This window comes from Vidua macroura, assembly GCF_024509145.1.
Source record: "Vidua macroura isolate BioBank_ID:100142 chromosome W unlocalized genomic scaffold, ASM2450914v1 whyW_random_scaffold_38, whole genome shotgun sequence".
In the NCBI taxonomy this organism is placed as follows: Eukaryota; Metazoa; Chordata; class Aves; order Passeriformes; family Viduidae; genus Vidua; species Vidua macroura.
Window position 1 is genome coordinate 2,876,471 of NW_026530535.1, and position 21,138 is coordinate 2,897,608.

Genomic DNA, 21,138 nt, shown 5'->3' on the forward strand with positions numbered 1-21,138 from the left:
ACAATGAGCCCTAAAATGCTGCATCTGTCTTTGCCTATAATTAAAAAGTCTTGCCTCCCCCGTGGGGATCACTGCATGATCGTCATTTAAAAAGCATACTAATTTGGAGGCTGCCAATTCACATTGTGTGCCTGGGGGTAATAATTCTGGGTCCAAATCTGATTGACGTTCCCCAATGGTTGTGTTGCCACTGGGACTGGGAACCCTTGTGTGGTTCCCGGCAAAAGCATCGCCATCACTTGTGTCGTAGCGCATTGGTGTCCTGCGCTCTTCTTTGAGTTTCCCGGAATGGGTAGGGGTTTTCCATCTACGTATGTTTTGGAATAGCATTGATTTACATGATGTTTTCCTCTTCTGCATCTGGGACAAAGACTTGGCGCTTTTGCACTTTTTGCTGGTTCTGGATAGTTTTTTTTCATGTGCCTATATCTTCCACATCTGAAGGATGGTCCCTTGGTAATGTTGTTGCCATCACTTGTTTGGAACCGGCCTGTTGAAGAGCTGGATGAAGTGCCTCAAGCATTTTTTGAAAATTCTTCACGCAGCTCTTGAAGAATTTTTCCGATCTGTTCTGTCCAAACACCTGCTTGAATTGCTGCAATGTGCTGAGATGTGCCCACCTTGCTACATGCTTCTAATCATATCAGTCATGGTTGGTTGACCAGGCAGGGCACTGATGATACGTTTGCATTCTGCATTGGCGTTTGCAAACGTGAGGCTTTGAAGCAAGTGTGGCTTTGCCGTTTCATCACACACTTTTCAGTCCACTGCTTGTGTGAGACGATCAACGAATGAAGTGAAAGACTCAGAGGGACCTTGCTTCACTTCTGTGTAAACACCTTCTGGAGTTCCAATCAGCAGAATTTGCAGAATTTCTTTTTGGGCTGCCTCTCTGATGTCTGCAATCACACCTCAAGGCAATTCCGCTGACTGGTCTTTTGGTTTTATCGTGTGTTTCATCTCCTGCCAATTGAGCCAATATGAGACCTGCGTGTGGCCCTTCTGCATATCTGTTTCTCAGTTGAATGAGAGCCCTTTGCCATCTCGCATCCCACAGCAGGAGTTGTGAGTCTGTTAAAATTGTCGAGGCAATGTAGCTACAGTCGAAAGGCACCAAGTCATAATTGCTGAAGATGCCTCTCAAAAGCTGCTTGAAATATGGTGAACCAAGTCCTTCTTTTCTTGCAGCTTCTAATAAGTCTTTCAAGACTTGATGATCCAAAGGTTCCCATCTGGGGTTTGCATTTCTTCTTCCGTACCTCACTAGCATTGCAATGCCGTCTGTATCTAGTATACCATAATCTCTGTCTTGCAATGCTGGCCTTCTGACTTTTGCCTAATTCGTCGACGAAGCATCTCTTAGGGTATTTCTGGGAATAGGAACAAAATCCACACCTGTATCCGGTGGGGTTGAAATTTGCCTGGATGCACCTTCTTCTGGCCCGAAGGGTGCATACATCCCCGGCACCCCTCCCCCTTCTGTTTGAGGAGAGGTAAAAAGGGTTGCAGGCTCTGGATATCAAGGGATTGAGGAGGCAGTAGTTGAACTTGCTGTCTGTGTTGATAATGAAGAGGATGGAAGAGAATGAGCTTGGTGCTTTTGTGATTGAAAGTGATGAGCACATTCCTTGAAGCTGGAGAAAAAGCTGTGTCACAAAATCTTGAGAAAATTAAAAAAATCTTGGCTGAGTTGAAGAACTGGATTTTTTACTTGAAAGCCAAATCTTTGGAGCAGGCATGTAAAAAGCTGAAGTGCCCATTGATGTCCAGGAGCCAGATGGTTCTTTGGACGAAATAGGAATGCCTTGTCCTGCTGTAATGGAAATAACATTTTCGTCGCTGCCATCCTGGGTTCCAGGGAGTTGCTGTTGTTGTTGTAGATCATCCACGGCTTGAGTGCTGATCTCTTGTCCAGTGTGTGCTGTGCCTTGGCCAGACATATCCATTTTTCCTGGAAGGATGACTATTGTGTCTTGCTCTTCTTCCGCAAGGGCTGCTTTGAGGGCTTCAATTGATTGTGGGCGATTTTGCACATCCTGGATTTAAAAGATCTTGCAGTCTTTCTTTTGCAGCTTTTGCAAAGCTTGTTGTAATGTTGCCGCAGTCCCACAAGGTGGCGATGTTGCTCCATGGATCGGCTGTGAACCGCTTATCGCGGCGGCAGAGCCGCTGGGGGTTGGGTGGGGGGTGAGCAGGGAGCGTACGCCACCCCTGTCTGGGACTGAGCCTGCACAGACCGGCGGGAGGGGCGTGTGACGTCAGACCCACTTACCGTGGGTTCCGCCCTCCGTGCCACTGTTCGGGATTCAGGGACGGGGATGGGTGGGACCTGGATGACGTCGGCCAGCCCTGGTATCACTCTAACCGAGCGACAGAGTGGGGCGTGCCCTTATGACGACTGTTTTGGAGGCTCGTCGGTGACAGAGGCTGTAGGCGGCCCGCCGAAAACAGAAGGCGTTGCCACCAAAGCCTCGGGTGCCTATGACACCTCCCAGGGTGGGGAAGAGGGCGGGGAGCAGGGAGGCTTTTCCAACCCTCCCCTCCCCCACCTCAGGAACATGCACAGATGTAAGGAATTCGAAAAAAACCATGTCATTCTCCTCCTCTTTACTGAGAAGTAATTTAAAACTTGGAAGCTGTTGTATTTTGGGGTCCTCCCGAGTTTCAATCTCCCTATTGTTATAAGTAAAAAAACTTAATATTTAATAAAAATAGATTTTTGTTACGTGACCAAAATTCAGTCCGTAGCCCAAGAGCTTGGGAGGGCTTCTACCCAGTGGGTTAGTTTGTCCACTATTACCAATAAAAATGTATATCTCCCCATCTTAGGCAGATTGGTGAAATCTTCCTGAATTCTTTCGAAAGGCTGATATGCCACTGGGCGACTTCCCAATGCCACCTGCCGTGTTTTTGCACAATTAACTTCTTGACAAATCATACACCCCTGCACGTCTTGTTTCGCCAATTCATAAATCTCCTTACACCCGAAGAATCTCAGGAATTGCTCTGCCAGGGCCTGGGCTCCCCAGTGTGTTTGTTGATGCAATCTCCCCAGGATTTTTCTGGTATAGTCTTTAGACAACAGCTCCCTCCCGTCTAGCAATTTCCACTTACCTCCTTCTAGCTGGCCTCCTATCCTTTCGTACCCCTCGATTTCCTTCGGGGAAGGGTGTGGGGGATATTCCTGAACCTCCCATTCCTCTATTCCCGGGGTACTCACCTTCATCAAAGCCGCGCTTTTGGCCTCTTTATCTGCTAAATTGTTCCCTCGGGTCTTGAACTGCATTCCTGTTTGGTGACTTTTCACGTGGACTATGGCAATTGCCTCTGGCCCCCTTATAGCCTTTAAGATTTGCCTGATTATTTCTTCATGCACTAATCTCCTTCCCCGAGTATTGAGTAACCCTCTTTCTTCCCAAATCTTTCCGAATGTGTGTACCACCCCAAATGCATATTTTGAATCTGTGAAGATCGTTCCTTTTTTTCCTTCTAATTTCTGCAGGGCCCTTAATACTGCATACAATTCACAAGCTTGTGCTGACCACCATTCAGGGGTCCTGATTCTACTACTTCCTCTGTTTTGCCATCCACTACTGCATAACCTGATTTCCTTTTCCCATCTATGACCCTTGCTGACCCATCCACAAACAATTTTTTGCCTTCTTCTAACTCTTCTTCTTCTAAATCTGGTCTTATTTTGGTTTGCAGCTCCACCACTTCTGCACAATCATGGGTAGGTATTCCTGAGACCTCCCCAAACAGGAACTGAGCGGGATTTTGTGCCGAGGTTGTTCGCAATTCCAAACCCCGCGAGTGGATCAATATAACCTCATATTCTAGAAGTGTGGCGTCAGTCAGCCACTTGTCTGCCTTTTGCTGCAAAATACTCCTTACACTGTGTGGGGTGTAGACTATCAATGGTGCCATGAAGGTCATCTTCTTAGCCTCCTCTACCAATACTGCCACTGCTACAATTGCTTGTAAGCAAGTAGGCCACCCCCTGCTCACAGGATCTAAAAGTTTTGATACATACCCCACCGGCTTCTTGGCCCCTGCCCAATCCTGAGGTAGAACTCCATGGGCAGTGTGATTACTGACGTCCATGAACAGCTGAAAGGGTGCCTTTACATCAGGGAGGCTCAACACCAGAGCTGCCATGAGGGTTTCCTTCAATTCCTTGAAACCCTCTTCATCCTGCTCTGTCCACTTTAGCCTATCCGTGGCAAGCTTTTAATAAAGAAGCCTTACCATTTCGCTGTATCCCTCGATCCATTGCCTGCAGTATCCTAGAAGTCCCAGCAGCTGCCTGACCTCCCTTTTTGTTTGTGGAGGGGGTAAGGTAATGATACCTGCTATCCTGTCCGGATCCAATTTCTTCTTACCTTTTGTTAACCAGTGTCGTAGGTACTTGACCTCAGGCTCTGTGAACTGTAATTTAGATTTCGAGACCTTCAATCCTTTTTCCCCCAAAAAGTTTAATAGTGCTATAGTACCTGCCTGCACGTTCTCCTCTTTGGGACCGGCTACCAATAGATCATCTACATATTGCAGTAATTTGGTCCCTTCAACTGGCTCAAACTCACTTAAGAGTTTTTCAAGGGCCTGGCCAAATAGGTTTGGTGAATCTACAAAGCCCTGAGGCAAGGATGTCCACCTTAGTTGTTGTTTTCTATTTGTGTCTGGATCCTCCCATTGAAATGTAAAATAGTCTCGGCTTTCCCAGGCTAATGGACAAGTCCAGAAGGCATCCTTTAAATCTATTACACTGTACCAGGTGTCCTCCGGAGATATGTTATTGAATAGTGTATAAGGGTTCGAGACTGTAGGAAACAAAGTTTTTTTCCTCTTACTGCCCTTGAATTCTGTACCAGCCTGTAACTACCATCCATCTTCTGCACTGCCAAGATAGGTGTGTTATGTCTTGACATGCACGGTTCCTGTGTGCCTTTCCTTATTAGGTCTTCTATTACAGGTTTTAGTCCTTTCCTACCTTCCATGGGAATGGGGTATTGTTTAATCCCAATCAGATCCTCTGGTCTCTCGATCTCGATGTGAATTGGCTCCATGTCTAACCTTCCCGCCTCCTCCTGAGTGTGCCACGCTTTAGGGTTTATCTCATTCTCATCCTCAGCGGTTAATTTATATAAACTTACCATGAGCTGGGAGTCCTGTGCTATCAGGCTTATCCCCAGGACTACCATTAAATCCCTCCCCAGCAAATTAAAATCTGCTTCTTCCACTAGTAAAATGTTCCCTAGGAAAAACTTATTTTCTGATTCAATCTCCACATTCTTAAAAGGTTCCCCTTTAGCCCTGATGACCACCATTGAGTCCTTGCTTTTAGTGCATCCAGGTGGCAGTCGCTGAAACATAGTTCTCTCTGTCCCTGAATCGACCAGAAATACAAATTCTTGGTTTTGGGGTCCAATTTTCAATTTTATCAAGGGCTCTCCAGGTGTTCTGGACCCCAAATTATAAAGCCCCTGACACCTCTAATCCTCCTGGAAGATCCTTCCATCCTTCATTCTCTTCTTGCATTCTCTCTTGAAGTGACCTTTCTGTTTACAGTAAAAGCACTCAGGGCTCACTCAGGGCTGCTTACCTGTTTGTTTATGCCTTTCTTCTGAGAGGGGTTAGGCTTTCCCTGGGGCCGTTGTGCTTGTTCCATTTTTCCGGGATTTTGTATCCGCTCCTGTTTCTGCGCTTCCCTCACTGCCGCCACCAATACCCTTGCCTGTGCCTTTGCCTTCTGTTTTTCATCATCCTTTTCATGCAAACCTTCTGTGCCTCCCTGAGCAATTCTTGCAGATTTTTTTCTTGCCAATTCTCTATTTTTTCTAGCTTTTTCTGTATGCCCTCCCATGATTTGGCAACGAATTGTGTTTTCAATAGAATTCCCCCTACGGGGGAGTTGGGATCTGTCCCCGAATACATTTGGAGGCTCTTTCTCAGCCTTTCCAACCATTCGGTGGGTGTTTCATCCCTCCCCTGGCATTCCCCCAATGCTTTGCTAATGTTCTGTCCCTTTGGTAAAGCCCCTCGGATACCCTGTATTGCCATGTTCCTTAATCCTATAATTTTTTGCCGGTCCTCCTCTGCTCAGGCCATTTCTCGGTGCCAGTCCCTCCCTGGGGGTTCCTGTGTTCCCAATCTTTTATTGCAGCTTGCCTTATCATGTCCTGTTCCTCGGTGTTGAATAACAACCTCAGAATAGAGCTGATGTCATCATATGAATCCATGCTATTCCCCAAGAATTCATCCAGCCTCTCTGCCACCCCCAGAGGGTCATCCATTAATTTCCCATTTCCTTTTTAAAGGCTCTTACATCCCCCGGGTTGATCAACACATTTACGTACCCAATGATTCCAGGAGAGGTTGGTACTTCCCTTAGAGGGTATAGATTGGGTCTATCTCTTTCCTCCTCACTATCATCATTGTTTTGTCTCCGTGTCTTGCGCTGTGTTCTGCTGGCTGTGGGAGAAGCAGTCTCCCTGGTGGGAGGTGTGTGCCCGAAATGGTCTGTCTGTTGTGGCGGAGGTGGGGGCTGGGAGGGGCCCGGTGGGTTCGGCACTGCCAGAGCCGAAGGCTGTATGTACCCATGCGGGTTGAGGCGGGTGTCCCGCTGGTGCAGGCATGGGGCCCTGAGCCTGGGGAGGAGGAATCTGGTACAGGGGTGGAAGATTGTCCAAAGGATCCCAAGTTTCGCCCTGGTTTACCTTACTGACGTGAGTTCTGACTGGGAACAACCTCGCACCGGCATATTCCCACAATCTGGCATAGTCTCTCTCCTCACTTTCTGGCCCACTTTCTTCATATACACAATCAGATAATGCTTGACGCATCCTTGCATCAAATGTGCCAAATATAGGCCAAAATTGATATTTCCCAATTTCCATGTTCCCCCATACCTCCACGCAATAGTGAATACTTTTTTCCTTAGATTTCCTCCGTCTCTCGGGGCAGTCTTCCCAATGTTCTAGCATCCATCCCAATGGGCTCTCCCTTGGGATTTCAGGCAAGCAGTCCCGTTTGCCCTTTTCCAGGTTTACCCTGGGTTTTTCCCTGAATCTTACTCTTCCTCTGTCCCATTTCTCAAAAGCTTTCTTACCTTAATTCCTCAAACGAAGCCCTTAAAGCAATCCTAGTTGTTACCATGGTTTTAACCTATTCCAATTAAATGTTACCAGCCTATTAGTCGCACAGTGAACTGATCTGTGGACTTATGGCTGATAGTGAGCTCTCTTACCTTTTCCCCGGACTTCCAAAGTCCTGGACCGAAGAGGTTTACCAGTTCTCGCACACCTGAGAATGTACCCTTCCTCCTCGATCCGCCCATGATTGAACCCCTGAACTCCCCGAGTTGCAGGCTGTACGTGTGAGATGAGTTTTCCCGGTTCCGTACGCTTCCCCCGCGACCGACCACTTTCCTTGTGGAAGAGTGGAACTGCGATCTTGTGGGCTGTACTCGCCTCGTGACAGCGTCATGTCTCACACACACGCTCGATCACACCTCACTCAACCATGCGGTACTTACAGTCCTTTTCCCGTGTGGATTCTTCGTGCATGTAGATTTTAGGAGTGAAAAAAATTAACCGCGGCCTTGGAGATTCCGCTCCAAGTTCTCAAGAGCTCTGGGCCCGTTTTTATCCCCTTTGTTATAGTGGCTCTGGCCCTGAGTTCAAGATCTGATTGGTTCTGCGGGATTCCCCAATCCTGTCCAGCTGCCGAAATCAGCGGGGCGCAGCCCAGACTAAAGAGGGGGGGTCCCCGGACCCCTAAATCAGATCACATTGGGGTCACCAAGATTGTTATAAGTAAAAATTAATCAAGCCAAATTTAATATTTAATAAAAATAGATTTTTATTACGCGACCAAAATTCAGTCCGAGATAGCCACAATCCAATCAAAAAGGGTCAGTGCTGAGCCCGGGTATCGGTGCTGGGTGAGACACAGGTCTGACCGCTACAGCATGGGGTCCCCTATGTTTCACGCCAACCATCCTGTCCGAGCGGTTTTTATACAGTTTATTCTGCCCGAGGCAGAGTCCCCTTTCTCCCTTTCAGAACTTCACATATTCATGTGGAGTTCTTTCTCTGTGACGAACTGAACAAAACCATGTCTGGGGAGTGATGAACATCCATGATTGCGTTCCCGGAATCCGGTATTGAGATTTATCTCACCAATGGCTACGGCTATCTCAATCTTAGATATTTATCACATATTCATTGTCCAGGCGTTCCTCAGATCACCTTGGGGAACGACCCATCTCCGGGTTGGCCATGTTCATTCGTTTGCAAATGAGGTTGTCCTTCCTCTTGTCCAGGTGGTTTTGACACTGTGATGCAATCCCTGACACTGACTTGTGTGCTTAAAAATCTTTTATAAGGGTGTTTCTTACCTATATATATAAGATATATATAACATTTTTATATGCAGGAATTATCCCATATACACATAACACTATTATCTTCCTCCCCCCCCCCCCCCCCCCCCGATTCCTCTCCCTCATCACCCTCCTCCTCAGAAAACTCCCATTCTACCTGAGGGGGGCCGCATGGGGGGTCATGAGTTTCAGGGGATTTTTCTGGAAATTCGCTTGCTGGGGCAGCGAGCTCCTGCCCTTCTGCCTCCAGGGAAAAACTCTCAGCTGCTTGAGGATTTTGCAAGGATAGATGTGCAGCAGATTCTGGGTATTTGGCGTCATATGTAACTTGGTATAGGGCTCTACAAGCCGCCAACAACACCCCTGCAGTTGGGTCTTGGGAAGCAATGCACTCATATAACCTTATGCTATCATCGGCCCAGAAACAGGGTGGAAAGAAATATTTTTCTTTAAGAGAAAGATAAGTTTTCTTTGCCCAAAGTAAGAGGGATTCCAAATCCTTTTTTTGCAGTTTTGCTGGGTGCTGTTTTACTAGGAGTTGTAATTTTTGAAAAGCATCTAGATAATTTTTGGCGAGATTCCCTCCCATTTTGGTCCCCTCGAGAGTGTACCGAATTAGGAGTTCAGCTATCAGTCCCGTTTTCCGTCCAGCAGAGCATGGGATCCGAATCCTCTGGCGACAAGGACTCGAGATGTCTGATAGCCGAGTTCTTTCACCTCCAGAGGAATTTGGATGGATCTGGCTCCGTTCCAGGGACTTTGTGGGATGATCTCCTCAGAGCTGGATTTCACTGACAATGGGGCACCAGATATGGCTTTGTTGGCTCCACGTTGGGCCTCGCCCTGGGGGCTCCCCTGACAGGGGAAACCCTCCTCGAGCAGTTTTGTGTCAGGAAAAGGAGATGCATGGGACTTTTTCGGTCTTCAGCTTCTTGTTTTATTGTTATCTTATCAAAACTTCAGCACACTGTCTGCACCAGACCTTGCATGCAGGAAAACAGCACAAAAATGGCTAACAATCTCGTGTTGCAAGGTCTTTTAAGCCTAATCAAAAACTAAGTTGCCCAATTAAGAAGTGACACCTAGATTATTTTCCCTTGTAACCCAATAACTGACCCCTAAAGACCCGCAATGCGGATTTTTCTACCTAATTACAAGATACCACCCAAACCCATGAAGAAGGAGGAAGAAGGAAGAAAAAGGAACATGAGACAACACCCTATACCCTCCATCTTTTTTCCCATCTACAACATACTAAAAATCCTAAAACCTAAATTTCTCACCCAAGTGACATACTATACTACTCTCTATAATCTATTTCACACTTTTGTGGTCTCTACTTTATTTTGAGGCTTAGGAGGCCTTCTCCATGAATGAGGGTCAAAGTCAGTGCTTCCTTGGGAGTCAGAACCCCTCAGGGTAGACAGAGAAATATTCCCCTTGCCCTGGGTTTCCACAGTTGGGGCAGCTGACCCCAACTACACCAACTACCTGGAGATGGATGAACATCTGCCTGCTGATGGGAAGTGGTAAATTAATTCCTTGCTTTGCTTTGCTTGTGCACATGGCTTTTGCTTTCCCTATTAAACCGCATTTATCGCAACCCATGAGTTTTTTTCACTTTTACTCTTTGGATTCTCTCCCCCATCCCACCAGGGGAGAGTGAGTGAGCAGCTGTGTGGTGCTTAGTTGCCCGCTGGAGTTAAACCACAACAGGTCCATAATTTGTCTAACTTTTTTCACAATGAGTAATGCCTATTAACACAAAATAATACCACTGACCTCTTACAAGATTAATCCCTTGAGCTGGCACTACTAATTACTGAGATTCTGGCATTGTATCTCTACCTATAGGATGCAAGGAACATTAGAACTAAAATATTTCTTCAACCAAAGACTCAAAATGCTGTCATAATTACCTGCTAGCCAGTGCTGTTACATAAATATAATCTCATATAGTCAGCGATTATGATCCTCTGCTCTCCAGAGTTCCTCTTACATAAAAAGACAAGCAAAGTACTTAATCTACTGCCCCCTTCTCTTCCTGTACAGTCCAAGGTCAGTGCCTTTTCTTTAGATGCTTTTATTTGAAACAGTTCAGCAAAAGGTGAAAGAGGACACCACACTCATCCTGTTGTGGACACCTGAAGTAGCCTAAAAGAGAGAGTTTGTGTACAATACAACCAGCTTTTTTTCCCCCTCTTTCCAAAAACCTACTTGAAACTGGAAGGTAGGAGGCAATCTTCAGACACTTAAGCTTAAATTACAACCTTCCTGGTTTTCCCTCACCCTTTCTGAATATACTCCAAAGACTGGTAGAAAAACCATGCATACCTTACATATAATGAGAGAGAGACAACATACAAGACTTAATTTTAATTTACTATTCACCTGTGTTTGTTAATTTACCCTATCCCAATTTTCATATTATGTCTTCCCTTTACTCTGCTCTTGCATTGCTGCCCTCTTCCAACCAACTCTATCCTGTGGTGTCATTTGCTTCCCCTCCTTCATTGATCAATGTGCTTCCAAGAGGCCAAACATTAACAGAAATTATAAACTCTAGATCTAAAACAATAGGGCAAGGCAAATTAAGCTACAGAATAAAGATGCTGTTAATATCATGTATACAGAAAGGGAATATTCAGTATTTGCTGTTGAAGAGCATTTCTGCTCTTTTAAATACTTAATTCTGTTAGCCAAAATAGAATTCCTGCATTTGTAAGTCAGTCTTTCAAGCATGTCATATAAGCCTTCCTTCTCCATGCTTCAAACAATTTTTTTACATTATAGATATAAAACCCAGTAAAATTGAAACAGCATTATTTGATAAAATATATTCTTGAAATAAGAAACCATACATTACATACACTGTACTTTGTTCAATTAGAAAAAAAGTCACAAACAAAACAACAACCAAGCCCAAAACCAACAACACTAAACAAAGACAGGAATGCATGAGATTGTACCATACAGTTACAGGACCATCACGGGACCATGGAAAAAAAATAAAAAAAGCGCAAAAGTGATGGATAAAGCAAGAATGACCTCTTCAATCCTATTGAAGTGAGACTACTTCTCTACTATGCAAACAAATTACTGCAATGATGCTGAAGTTAACTGACAGTGCTAACCTACTGTATTAGGCCTGCAGGAATATATACTAAGAGTGAATAGCATGGTCTCAGGATGGGTTTTCTACATGAAAAATTATAATTTTATGTATGTTAGCAAACCAATGTAAAGGCTACAGAGACCATCTTCCAGGATATGTAGTAAATAAACTTCTCACACCCCTAGCCCTTGAGTCAAATAGTTGCATTTGTACAGCAGCATATGGGAAATCTGACTTGGTATGAAAGTTTGATACTGTCCCTGGATATTCTCATCATATTTAAAAGCAATTTAAGAGACATCCACAAAAACAATATTTATTTTCAAACTATTTTACAAGAAAAGCAAGATAGCTTACTGAGAGTACCAAGAAATAATTGCTTGTACCTGCTAATTTTTCAAATCCCAGTTGTGGTGGTGCTTCCCCCCCAGGCTGCACTGTGATCTGAGAAATGCTGGTTAGGCCTTGGCCTTGATGAACAGCACCTGGACTAAGCTCCTCTTGAGCTTATCAGAAACACTGTCTGCTCCCAGGAACTTGTGCTGTCTAATAAGCTCCTGTTTTTTAACAGCCTTGGAAAATTATTTTTCTTGCCTGAATTACAACCCAAATGGAATAACACTTTTGTTATCAAACTTTCAAAGAAAGTTACTGACCCGAATTGCAGCCAGGATGGAAAATTACTATGACTAAAGCCCACTCTCTTGCAGCCCTATAAACACCAGTCCAAAATGAGACCCTTTGAGCTCTCTTGGATCGCTGCATGCTATGACCAGCAACCTCCCTCTGAGTGGGGCATCTCAGAGCCAGTGAACTCTCAAGTTTGCCATAGTCGGAGGATTGCCAAATGATGATGGATCCTGGGCTGATACCCCCACTCCTCAAGGCTCAACCCTTTGCCCATTGAGAAGATGCAAGTGCATCCAAAGTCAGTACTTCACTGAATTCAAGGGGAATTTTTCACAGGTAGCTTGTACAGACTCTTTATGTCTGTGTGCATGTGAGTGTGAATATGCTAGAGCAAGTGTACCAGGAATGCTGCTCTCCTAGATTCTTAAGCACGTTAGATTTGTAAGTTAGGCTTATAAGTGAGTTACTGTTGTGCTTATAGTAAGTTCTATAGAATCTTTTGTTAATTTGTTTAAATTAAGCTATCAATTAGGTGCTGTTAAGTTTAAGTGCTGCTAAACCTTTAGGCCTAAACTGTTGGTCAAGTCCAGGGCTAAGTTTAGCAAGGGGGTCCACTCTGAACCTTGTGACTCAATGGGAGGCTCTCCCTCATTCCTTCTTACCCAACCTCCACATACATAATTTTTTGTTGATTTTAGTTTTAGATTGATTTATTTTAGATTTTAGTCCAATTTTTCTCAGTGTACTTTAACCATCTGGTAAGTAGTAAAGTCAACCTTGACAATGAACTTTGTTGTGCTTTTGCTTTTATATTAAACCTGATATCGTTGCCAGTGATTCTTTGAGTGGCCTAACACACTCATTTGTGACAAATGTCTATGGAATAAAATCGGAGTATGCTTTGGGGAGATGACAGGAGAGATAGACTTAAAGAAAAACATCACTGGCAAACATTAAAAACAAATGTTCTGTCACAGAGTCACTAGCTCTTTTCAGTAGTCTTAGGTTTAGCTTCACTAGCTTACCTCTTAAGAAAAGGCCCCCCTGATCGGAACACACAACTAGGAAAAGTCAGCTAATTTATACAAGGCACTAGGAAGAGAAACTTCATTACAGACAGTTTTACAAGCCATGCTGCAAAAGCACTGTTAGAGCATTTAGACCCCTGTATAAGGTCTATGCTGATAAAGGACCAAAGAGAGGATAATTTATCACTGCTGATTTAGAGGGCATTCATTACATTAAACTGCCTTAACAATCCCCCAATTAAAAACCAACAGGAAACAGTATTATTTTGAGCAAAATAAAAGTTTAACCCATTAAAACAAAAAAAATATTAATTCCTGCAAGGTCTTTGAAAAGCATCTGAGATGACAGTCCACCCTATCTTAATAAACAAGAAGTCCAAGGAAGGTCATGTATTTGAAGAGCCCCTTCCAGAACGAATAGAAGTAACAGACACTAAATGCCAAGCTCTTAAAACTGAAAGTTTGTAAGTAAGTTTATTTAGCCAAATACAATTCAAGTGAGCTTTTTTTTTTTTTTTTTTTAATTAAAAAAAAACCCAGAACTACTCAATCTGATTTATATGTGTGAAAGACATTAATCTTATTCATCACCACTAATATAAAGCAAAAGGAACAGAGTATTAAGTTTAGGCTACCAAGAAGTGTTATTTCCTGTCCTCATCTATTCTGAAACACAAACTCTTTTCCTTTTCCCTGACTTAGACTGACAAATTCATTTCTTGCCAATTAAAAATAAAGGAGGATGCTGAGACACAAAGACAAAACTAAAACACCTTCCTCCCCCAACCCCCTTCTTCCCAGGCTCACTTTCACTCCTTCATTTCCAACTTTCTACCTCTTCCCCCCACTTCAGGGGTAGGGAGAGAATCATAGAATGATTTTGGTTGGAAGGGACCTTAGAGATCTTCTAGTTCCAACCCCCTTGTGGAATGGGAGGTTGCAGTCAGTTCTTAAGAGCTTATCTGCCACTCCTTCCTCTTCACACTTTTTCCCCTGCTCCAACATAAGATATCTCCCACAGGATAGTCCTTCACTAACTGCTCCAGCATGTGTCCTCTCCATGGGGTACAGTCCTTCAGGAATGGACTGCTCCAGTGTGGGTCCCCCAGGGGCTGCAGTTCATGACAGAAAACTTCCTCCTCTCCAAAGGTGCGCTCTCTAGAGGCTGCAGCTTCCTCCAGGTCACATCCATCTGCTCTGTCATGAGGCCCTCCATGAGCTGCAGGATGGTTATCTGCTCTGGAGTGGTCTCCACAGCCTGTAAGGAAATCTCTGCTCTGACACCTGGAATACCTCCCACCTCTCCTTCACTGACCTAAGTGTCTGCAGAGCTGTTTCTCTTGCATTTTTCTTACTCATACCTCCCTCCCTTCTCACATACACACACTGCTGCACAGCCTTTCTTATATGTTATCACAGAGGTGCTCCAGCTTCACTGATTGGCTCATGTTTGTCCAGTGGCAAATCTATTTTGGAGCCAGTTGGAACTGGCTTTGTCCAGCACAGCAGAAGCCCCATGTCTCTTCTGATGAAAGCTGCCTCTGCAGTCTCCTCACTACTAAAACCTCACCACATAAACCCAATACAACTCTCTCTACACATATGCACTTTTTCTTTTTTTTTTTTTTTATTTATTTTGTATTACATACTTCTGCCAAATGAAACCAATAGATGAAAATACTTCCCTAATTATGCTTGTAGAATCTTTGTTTTTAACTCCTTGGGAGTCCCAACAACTCCCCCCATGGAGCCATCCCAATATTTGCAGGGTCAAAGCTCCTGGCATCCAGTGTTTCCTGTCTTTTGTAAACCAATTTTCCCCTCTTTCTTCTGCCCCACGACCTTTAATTATCTCCAACTGCTTTGCTGGAAAAGACAGCACCACCACAACCACTTCCTCCTCTCCCTGGCAACAGCTGACCCACAGGGTGCAAAGGGAGGATCCTGGAGACCTCTGGCAGAAGTGCTGCTTTCTGAACATCTCCATTGGCCAGTTGATTATTTATTGTCTCTTCTGAGTTCCCTGGCTGATGGTCCTTAACAGCTCTTTTTTCTACCTCTTTTGGTAAATTCACCACCTCCAACAAGTGAGTAATTGAGCTCTCATGAGCGAATGCTTTTCCCTGCAAGTTAACAAACCTCTTTCCTCCCTGAGACATGGGGTTAGGAAATAACTTGGGTTAGAAATCCATTTCATATTTAGGTGAAGTGTGCTGCTTTGAATTGTTTAGTCTAGAGTCTGTTAATTTGCTGTGCTCATAAAAAGCCTGTGCTTCCAAAAGCCTGTAGCTCTCAAAACTGCCTCAAACAAGGTGAAAGGAATGTGAACTTCCAAGCTAGAGGAAGATAAGAGGGGCCCCCTGGACCTTGAAACAAGAAGCAAACCAAAACTGAGTGTGAAAAACACGTTCACTATCCCGTGAAAATTTAAAAAGTTTAATAAAGGACAATAGGAGACAAGGACCATAGAGCAAAGGTTATTATGGCCAGGTGCATCTTGGCACTTAGCCAAGACCACACTGTTATCTTTGGAAATACCCCTTAAAGACCTTTTTCCTTACATCAGCCTGTTGCATATTCAAAGACTCTTATGCGTAGCAAACTTTTTCCCCAAACTAGTTTACATGTTCCAAGAATTGTTTAGCATATCTCCTCTTCGGATACGCCTTTTTAGAGCATATGTATTCCTTGGTTGTGCTTTTAGTCCTTTTTTATCATCATCTTTAGTTTTAGCCTTGGTCCACAGTGTCTTCAAATGGTGATGATAAAACATTTCGATAGCCAAACTGAATTTTATTTCTATATCTTTTATTTTAAAGAAAGCAAGCAAGCAAGCAGCGCTGGGTGGCCAAGGAGTCACCGCTCCACTCACGACACACACCACTTACAAGTTCAGTAAAGTATATATACTGTTTTTAATCCTACAAAGCTTTTTCCAATGTGCTTGGTTAGTCCGAATCAGTGAATATCAATAAGCTGGGATCAGCAATTTCATAATCTTTCCAGGTGGTTGTTGGCTTCCTGTCCTTCTTGTGGTCATTTGGAAGGAGGCCTTTCACCAGTGTCTGCTACATGATTTTGTTAAGTGCATCAAGCTTTTTATTATACATAAACATTTAGTCGCTTTGTTGTGAAGCGATACGTGGAATAAATAAATAGACTCCACAACCTGGGGTAGTTATGAAGTGGGTATGTATGTCAGCGCCCGGCACAAGTGAGATAGCTCTCCAAAACTTGTGCCCCGAGCCTCAGTCTGACCCACACCTTTATTCACAAACGTGTTCCATATTCAATACATTATGCAACTTTTCCATGCATATTCAACTCCTGGCCCCGCCTGTCCTCGCCTCTCAAGCTAAATAGGTCCACGCCCTTCTGGGCACGCGTGGTTTGATGTGGTGGTCGTACGGGGGTCTCTCGGTGGTCCTGAGGCTGAAGATTGTGGTCTTCCTCATGATTGAAATTTTTAACTTCTCCCCTCTGCGCATGCGCTTTCAGTCCTTTGGTGCTTATCTGAGTACGTCTGTCAGTCTTGATAGGCTTGGAGACAGAGGAGCTTCTTTATCAGGGTTCTTTGCCTCCTCTGGTATTGTTCTTTATGCAAGAAGCTTCAGAAATTTGCATTTTCTTATGCTCTTTGTACCAGGCAGAGGTTTCTTAAGTAAAAGGTTAAAATTCAGCACATAACCCTACAAGCTAAAATATAAATGCTTAATAAATTTTGTTAACTTAAGTGAATTCCAAAAATCTCTATTTCAGTTGCAATCCCCTTAGCTTTACCACAGCTTCCCTTATTTTATTCTAAGCATTAGTCGTCTTGCTATGTCATCTCTTTACTTCACTATACTTCTCCTGTTTTGATGCCTTATTTGTCTATAGAAAGTTTCAAAACCATTCTTTGTAGTTATCCCAATGAACGCGTCCATTTTTGACTCAGCAGATAGAAGCATTTGCACATTCCAATGAGACACAGTGAAAATTTAACAGGTGTGGGAACCCAGGGCAAGGGGAATATCCCCCTGTCTGCCCTGGGATGCTCTGACTCCCAGGAAAACACTGACTTTGGCCCTCATTCATGGAGATGGCCTCCTAAGCCTCAAAGTAAACTAGAGACCACAAAAGTGTGAAATAGATTGTAGGGACTGTAGAGAGTAGTTTAGTACGTCACATGGGTGAGAAATTTAGATTTTAGGATTTTTAGCATATTGTAGATGGGTGCAAGATGGAGGATACAGGGTGTTGTCTCGAGTTCCTTTCTTCTTCCTTCTTCTTCCTTCTTCTTGGGTTTGGGTGGTATCTTGTAATTGGGTAGAAAAATCCGCATTGCGTGTCTTTAGTGGTCAGTTATTGGGTTAGAAAGCAAAATAATCTAGGTGTCACTTCTTAATTGGGTAGTTTAGTTTTTGATTAAACTTTAAAAGACCTTGCAGCGCGAGTTTGTTAGCCATTTTGTGCTGTTTTCATGCATGCAAGGTCTGGGTGCAGACAGTGTACTGAAGTCTTGATAAGATAACAATAAAACAAGAACCTGAAGACTGAAAAAGTCCTGTGTGTCTGCTTTTCCTGACAAAGAACTGCTTCAAGAGGGTTTCCCCCTGCCAGGGGAGCCCTCAGGGAGTTGCCCGACATGGGGCCTGAAAACTCACAAACAAGGTAGAAATCCATTTGGATTTAGGTGAAATGTGCCGCTTTGAGCTTGCTAGCATAAGTAAAATATGCTCTTTAGTCTGGTAACTCTGCAGCGCTAGTAAAACTGCCCCAGCTGAGAAGAAGGAATGTGAATTTCCAAGCTGAAGAGATAAGAGAGACTCCTCCAACCTTGAAACAGACAGGGCAGAGTGACCCAGGAGTTCTTTCCGTACTTTCTGATAAAAAACTAGCTACAAGTGTAACTAGCTGCAAGTGTAACGCGAAATCAGCAGAATGAATATGCATTAACCTATTGTGAAATTCTATGCATATGTAAACTAGTGAGGAAGAATAAAAAGGGATCAGGAGTTCTCAGGGGAACACGTCTTTTGAAGGGGAATGATCCCACACATGCACCCAGCGCTACAATAAACATACCGTCCCTACAAATCTTTATAGGAATTGTGGGGTTTTGATTTTTCATCCACGTTTCACCATTGCTGATTGACACAAATCACAAAAACATTTTTGACAATCCCTCCCGTTTTTCTTTATGTTATTGATTCATGTCTTTGCTTCAAATCAAGCTAATATTTTTTTGGGTCGCAGTTCTATTTGGTTCTGCTTTGGCCTTGACTATCCTAAGGGAGTGACTTTTTTCTCCCGTGGTTTTTATTTTAGGGTTTATGGGCATTGATGAAATTTGCATTCTCTGGATCACTAAATGTATTAGCCTAATAAAGCATGGAATCATACAAGGTATAAACAATAGGCCTAATGCAGAACAAAGCAACATGAACCCCAACTTCTTCCACCAGGCTCCTTTTAAACAAATTATTCCACCAATTGTCAGTTAATATGGAATTCCATTTCTGCACTGGAACATGTGCAACTCATTTAATTTCATCTGCCAAATTTGTAATAGCCTCTCCATTGTCATCAATCTCTAAACAGCACTCAGATGTATTACATTTTCCAAAAAAAACCCCTTCTTCAGCTAATAAAAAAATCTAGGGCTAGCCTATTCTGATATACTACTGCTTTGGTCTAGGTTAGTTGTCTAGCTACAAGCTTCAATGCCTCTGATGTTTGATTAGAAGTAATTTCTACAATGGCCTGTAATCTAATAATTCAGTTAAGCATATAAATAGGGGTTCTATAACCCCAGCTGCCATCCTGAGCCCAGGAGGCAGGATCATAGCAATCTGTGATCCATTGGGGAGTCCATTCTTCATTATTCCAGGTCTGTTTTCCTCCTATTTCAGTTAATTTTCTTCTACGTAAAGTTTCATAAAGAGGTCGTCCTAAATATTCACCTTTGCTCTTCGGTAGCAAAAAGAATGCAGGTTGTATAATTCCAATAGTACAGGCACCTCTCCATCTCTTTGATAGTTCATTATATGCCCTTTTACCACATATCCAAAATAATCCATCTGGAGCTTTCCAATTTTCATTCGTTTGCCCCAAATTTTCCCAATATCCCTTAAGATCTTTTACCTCCTCAAAAGGATTAGCATGTGTTACACTTTTCCAGCAAACAGTTCCATTGGTACAATTGATAGACCAATAACCTGTTGGTGGTTCCGGCCACTAGGTTGTAAAAGTGGAGTTGGTGGTATATATCATCTTGCAGGGGGTATGTCCTACGTATGTAGTGAAATTGTTTCCTTCCCTGGAAATACAAATTTGGCCTACTACTTCATGACTCAATATCCACCCCTCAGGTCGAATTTCATTAGATCTATGTGTCCTGTTCCATAATATCAACTGATCAGGTCCTACCCCTTATCATCTTCATGGCCATTTCTTGGTCATTTGGGATCCCCCACAAACCCAACAGTTAGTCACATTCAATTCCTTAGCTACTTTTTGCATCAGATCAACAATAAAATATTTTTCCTAATGTGGGGAGGTCCCAATCACTGAGTCTTTTCTTAATTTTTTCATACAGGTCACTTCCTGCTCTTGCTTTATTTTTTTTTTTTGGTTGAATTTCCCCTAAATTCTTTGTGACATTTTTCACTAATTCTTCCTTGAATTTATCTTGTACTCCCCCTTTATCTGAGTATCCCCACATTCCGCCTTTGGTAAAACAGGGGAATGGTTCGCCCCGGGGACAAAATTGATAGTTTCAAGGTGCCTGTCTTCCCATTCCTAAATTTGTTGCCACCCAGTAACTCTCTTCTCCTATTGTACAGGTTTCAAGTTTTCCTGGCTCATAACATCCTGCATTAATATGAGTGTGTGCTGCAATCGCTCGGGTCATGGTCCAGCCATACTTCACATTTTAGTAGCACTTCAAGCAGGGATCGGTTATCCCATTTCATGGAAGACTCAACAGTACCATAAGGCCCCAGAGTTTTATTATCCCTCTGCCTCCTTCGCCTACAGGGGTGCATCCGGCAGCGAGGGGTACCATCTTCTCGGCAGCAAGGGTATTCTTCAGGGTTTCCGTATGAGCTTTCCTGGATTTTGTGTAGTTTCTTAAATACTTCCCAATTCTTTGCTTTGACTGGCTCGGATCCGCAAGGGACTGGATTATGTTTGCAACATTCAATCATTTTAATATTTGCCTCACTTGATAGTCTCCCTCTTAATCCGTATTTCCACAACATCCACCACTCATGAGAATCTAGTTCTAATGATCCTTCCTCTATTCTCTTTTTTAAAATATATTCGGTTAAAATCTGTTCAGCGTGTTTACACTCTGGATACAACCCACTTGGAGGATAACCCCTGTGACAATGATAATACCACCTCTCCTTACAATAGTTGCATTCAGTGCTTACAAAGGGAGAGCAATGTTTTCCCCTAATTTGTCCTAAACCAGGACAAATAATTTGGTGGCCCGTACGGGGGAAACATCTCCAAAGGAGCCCCTTATAGGAAACCAAACCCTCCGCAACTTCCCCCCACCACCGGGTTCGGGAGGAATTCCTTCAGAGGGGAAGTGGAAAAAACTTGTTTATTAAGGAACAACAAAAAACACTCCCCAGCACAAGAAAAATAGTCTGAGATGACTACAGATGTTTTCACCAGTCTAAGGGGGTTGAGCTGTATCTCTCTTCGCCGCAGAGGGTACGAAGCTTCTTTCGCAGACCCTGGGGGAGCTCCTGCCTGGAGTAGGTCTGATGTCTTCGGCGGGGGGGGGGGGGGGGGGGAAGGGAACAACGGAAACCGGGGAAAAGGAAAAAAAATGGCAAAAAAGCAAGCCAGCGAAAAGCAGAGAAAAAAGATAGGAAAACAGAGCCAGCAAAGCAGGCAGCCAGCAGCAAGCAAAAGCAGCAAGCAAGCCAAGCAGCAAGCCAGCAGCGAGCCGGGGGGGGGAAGGAAGACAAAACAAACTGAGAACA